This window comes from Notothenia coriiceps, unplaced genomic scaffold (genome assembly GCF_000735185.1).
Source record: "Notothenia coriiceps isolate Sejong01 unplaced genomic scaffold, NC01 NC01_scaffold00037244, whole genome shotgun sequence".
Lineage (NCBI taxonomy): Eukaryota > Metazoa > Chordata > Actinopteri > Perciformes > Nototheniidae > Notothenia > Notothenia coriiceps.
Genome location: NW_011369945.1, coordinates 13,156,564 through 13,161,779, shown reverse-complemented (window position 1 = coordinate 13,161,779; position 5,216 = coordinate 13,156,564). Strand labels below are relative to the sequence as shown.

The 5,216-nt window shown below is 39.6% G+C and overlaps 1 long non-coding RNA gene across 1 annotated transcript in view; it reads left to right on the top strand.

Annotated features, from left to right (window-relative positions):
* The first annotated feature begins 2,974 nt into the window (after nt 1–2,974).
* Nucleotides 2,975–5,216, top strand: part of LOC104964747 (uncharacterized) — an 11,432-nt gene continuing 9,190 nt past the window's right edge. Inside the window, exon 1 of the long non-coding RNA XR_800464.1 lies at nt 2,975–2,985. This is a non-coding gene — a long non-coding RNA (uncharacterized lncRNA). The remainder of the gene's footprint in view (nt 2,986–5,216) is intronic.

The following is a 5,216-nucleotide window of genomic DNA, read 5'->3' as shown; positions in this document are numbered from 1 at the left end:
CCCCTTGTTTGCGAGTCTTTCTCTGTCTAATTTGTACCTTGTTGGATTGGGAGTGTGTCTTTGTGATAGTGAATTATATTACGGGTAATTTTACTCCACAAAAAAAAAAAAAAATTTTAGTATTATGGTCTGTGCAAAAGAGCATGAGAAACAATTGGAAATAAACTTTGTTGCCCATCATGGCGTCAAAAACAGGATTTAGTTTAACTTGGTATATCCTTGGCTTTGAGATGCTCTTGAGCTCTGACTTGAGCTTAACTTGGATTGACTTCCATTAAGTTGTTCTTAGACTGTAGCCGCCACAATCCATTTACATTTTTTACCTTCAACAATACAATACAATTATGCAACCCTAAGTTACAAAATATGTGCCTTATTCATTGTTGGCAATAACACCATTGTTCATTTGTTACTTTAGTTTGAATAAATGTTTTTTCTGTTTTAGGTAACTTTGTAAAGTCATATTCCCCGAGCCAGTTTGTGACAAGTACTCCTCCTGTATTTCTTATTCGGAGCTGGCACAACTTTTCCCTGTGGAACTAGAGGGAGTCTTGCTCTGTCAAACACTTTAGTATTCTCAGCTGGAAAGACTCACAATTCTCCTGCACCAGTTTTCTGCAAAGACAAGCCGTTGTTTGCTTTGTGGGTGTGGTGTGTGGTGGTGTGTGTGTTGTGTGTCTGTGTGTGTGTGTGTGTGGTGTGTGTGTGTGGGTGTGGTGTGTGTTGTGTGTCGTGTTGGTGTGTGGTTGTGGTGTGTGTGTGTGTGTGTGTGTGGTTGTAGTGTGTGTGTGTGTGTGTGTGTGTGGGGTTTGTGTTGTGTGTGTGTGTGTGTGTGTGTGTGTGTTGTGGTGTGTGTGTGTGTTGTGTGTGTGTGTGTGTGATTTTACCCTGCCTCCCGACATGGTAGGTTATTCCAAGTTCAAGTCAGGGATATATTTCTCACTTATATGCAGAGACCCACCTCTGGATGATCGTAGGTGGGCCTGAGAGCGAGTTGGCCTCCTATGTCTTCTCCTGTGATCAACGATGGCAAGTCTGTCAAAACCATTCATGGACAATTTCGTAACCATATATAACCACATTTTAAAGCCCCTCACAGAACCAGAAGATACAATCGTTTAAAGGGAGGGATCTTTGACAATAATAACCCTGATGTTCGACATCGGTTTCCCTGCCAAGCATGATCTATATAAACAGATATCCAAAACAAATTGTAGAGGACATTTTGTGAGTGTTCTGGTTTTCTTTTTAGTCAGGAATAGTGGTTATATTTTACTGGCTTTGGTGGCATAACAGGTAAACAGTCCCTTTTAAAGCATGAGGCTTATTGACTGTTTACAAATGAAAGAGCTTGACTGCGAAATCCATTATTTGAAAGTTTATCGTTGTGGCCACCACTGGAACACCAGAGTATTTTCCGTTGTCCCCAGAGGCTAAATCTCGCTCTAGATAGATTGTTTAGCAATTCGTACCCGAGATTACAAGTCAGTATCCAACCCTTTTATTAGGAACCCTTTTGGTGCAACAGTGAACACTCCATCTCTTTAGAAACAGACGAGCGGCGACGATAGAGTGTGTAGGATGACGTATTTTTGATGCATGTTTTGTTTAGCTGTGAATAATCTCCACATTGTCTACCACTACTATTTACTAATTTTCGAATCATAAATCTCTACATCGCCAGAAAGCAAAATGCTAACGTTATGCTATAAAACGAACTACAGCAGAGGCGCACGACTTCAAACGTCACAACAACTTAAGATCGATATTCAAAAATACAGATTCAAAATTGCACAAGTTGAAGCGTTTGTTTTAACAGTTTTCAAGAGAGCAGGTCCTTGCTTTCAAGCCGAACAGGGGCAAACAAACTTAGCGGGAGTGTTTACGTGTTCGGCGTAATGACGTACAACGTCCTCGACAACTTCTGTAGTCCTATTCAGCCACTTGGTAACAACCATCGTTTTTCAGACACGTAAACTCTTCAAAAATCACCAGTGGGGTCACTGCTGATATATTTCATGTCGTAGAACAAAACGTGATCCGTCTCTTAAATGTGTGTCAACCACAGACCTTATTTCGAGCTATTTTCCCGAATCCTATGGAGAAATCCCATTGACTCTGAGACAAGGTAACCCGTAGTGATAAAATGCTAACTCACTTCCGAGTTTTAGGACTCGTCACTGCACCACTCTATAGTGGAGATACCTTTTAAAATCACCCTGAAGTTCCCTCAAGTTCATCCTTCTGAGACATACTGTGTTAAGAATACTTTTCAACTTTTACCAGTAACTGTCTTCATCCTTTTGGCTAGATTGATATGAATATTGCCGAGGATATGCATTCCTATTAGGGCTGCTCGATTATGGCAAAAATCATAATCTCGATTATGTGGGTCAATAATTGTAATTGCGATTATTAAATGCGATTATTCATTGACTTTGAAAAACATCCATTTATTGGAGAAAATTGTTTCAACAGTATGTTTTTAACAGTTGATTACCCTTAACTTTAAGTATAATTCAACTGAAAAACCAAAAAAATAAAAATAATTTAAAAATAAAAATAAAAAAGTAATAATAATAATAACAAAATAATCGTTTTATTTCGATTACGTTGTTTTCGTAATCGTTGCAAGCCATAATCGTAATCGCGATTAAAATACGATTAATTGAGCAGCCCTAATTCATATCAATCTAGCCAGTATATAAATCATACATGAATGGGAAAAAAAGTCTAGAAAAGCAGGTATTATTGAAGAAAATAACAGAATAATACACTGTTTGGAAAAAAAGGAACATCTACTCCCAGGCTAAGAGAGCCTGTGGAGTCATGACTTCTACTCTGCCACTGACTGTCAAACGGCTCCCATGCCTCACTGTAAAGGGCAGGGGTCACCATGGTTACAGCGTGACTGACAGGTCCCCTGACAGGGAGTTCCACATGAGCTCCTTCCTCGCAACGTCGTGCCGAAATGACTCGAGGACAGTAAGCCTGGAAAATGCTTCAACACGCAGCATTTATTTTTTATTAATATCATTTTCTAGAGGTTGTTTCCATGTCTGTCGCAATAACGCATAAGAGTATTATAGGATTAGTGAGAACATCTTGCATTAGGCGACATTTTCATGCGTTCTTCATGTGGAATGTGTCATTCATGGTTTATTTTGGAAAACTAAGAGAGTTTAGTTTGAAGGGCACTTGATCCTCTGAGAAATTTCCACCATCAAGGGACACTTTGAGACATGTAAAAGTGGTTTGGAGAAAAATGTTATTTGGAAAGGTAAGGGGTAGATGAAATGTTTTAGAAGACGATATCAAAAGGCAGATTAATACTCAATGCCATTACAGTGGATGTTGGGTGTAAAGGGGAAGAGACGGAGGACCATGTACAGCATGTGCTACATGAAAAGGGGGTGCGTTTTTTCTCTTCCAACATTTATGCTCTGAGGCCAAATGTTTTGACCTTTCTCGCCCCACCACATGGTCCCCTCTACCCGAGCGCTGTGTAAGCCCCCGGCCTCCTCCTTACTCCCCCACGCTCCTCCCAGCAGAGCAGCTCACCCGTGACACTCTAATCTACTTGGAGAAGTGCAGTCCGGGTTTTTCGCTCGCAGCTCTTCTTCCTCCTCTCTCCTGCTTTTCATAATTCGTCGATGTCACTGTCATTACCCTCCTGCAGCGCACACGGCTGTCCTTGTGGCAGAGCCCGGCCGTATTCACACACTCTGTCTCTTTCTGTTTGACCCCGACTGTGTGGATTTGCCCATTGGATCAGATTTATAAAACTAAACTTGGATTCAATATTTAACGTGATGGTAAAGAAGCAGTTAAGAAGTCTCTGCAGTTACATTACTGCAATCTCCACAAAGCGGCTTAATCTCCACCTTCTCACTATCCCACCAGTACTTTTCACTTTTGTATTCAAACATGTGCATCTCATAACAAAGCAGTATTAAACTGCCAAGACTTTGAGGAAATTGCTTTTCTTTTACCATGAGAAGGCTTCAGGCAGTATCCTCTTTAAAAAATAAAAACAACCATTACATCTTGCCATAAGCTTTCTCTATGAAGCCTACAAATAAAACCTCTTGTAAACCATTGACGTAAGCTCAGCTAAATCAACTCTGCAGGTGTACATTTGGAGGTTGATGTAACCCAGAGTAAATGACTCGTGTGTTTAGCTCTGATTAATACCCTTCACTCATCGAGACTGATGGGGAAAACAACATAACGAAGAACAGGAGATAAGCTCCTGAGTCTTAATGCTGTAGTTCTTGTTTGATTCATCCGTACCTATTTAGCTTTTTCCCTTGTTGCTCATCTGGAATGGAATATGATTTGGGAGCAGCGCTTAATCTGTAAAACAATCCTCAACTTTAAACGTTGTTGTGTTTTTTTTAGGGCCGGGACTCGATTAAAAAAATTAATCTAATTAATTAGAGGCTTTGTAATTAACTAATCGAAATTAATCGCATTTTTAATCACATATAAATATTTGACCTGAGAACAGTGAGAAGCAATTTTTTTCACATGGATTTTAGTATACCATTGAATAATGACTGAATACATAAGCTTAAGCGACAAAACATTGTTTATTTTTTTCAAGGTGGTACTTAACCAAGACCAACAGAAAAGTGCAATTTTTGCCATAAAGTGTAGCAATAGCATATTTAGGAATATAGTACATTTCAGAGATTCAGGTAGCCTATAGGTAGGTAGACCTTCTGTAAACTATAACACTTTGTTTTTTAAGTAAAACACAATACTTTCAAGTACATTCAGAACATTGGAAACCCTGACTATTAGAAAACATCTCTCTGTTGCTTCAGAGGCCATAACAGACTTTGTTGATTTACCAACAGTTGATTTAAAAAATCTAATCAATTTCAGTCCAACTCTCTCAATAACCTTGGCCAAAACAATAAACAGTTCAACATAAAGTGCCAGTTGCACCAACAACGTAATAAATAGTTCAACATAAAGTGTACCATTTAAAATAAAATAAAAAAGTGCCAGTGATTGACCTCAATCCCTCCTATTCTTCCAATATCCTGATGAAAAATAAAATCTCTCTGTTGCATAGGCCACTGTTTGATCAACGCGAATTGGGTGTGGGTCCTTGTACTCCGAGTCGGGCTAACGTCCACGCTAGCTTCCACGCTAGCTGCTATATGCACACAGGGGATAGCGGGCTAACGTCCACGCTAGCTTCCACG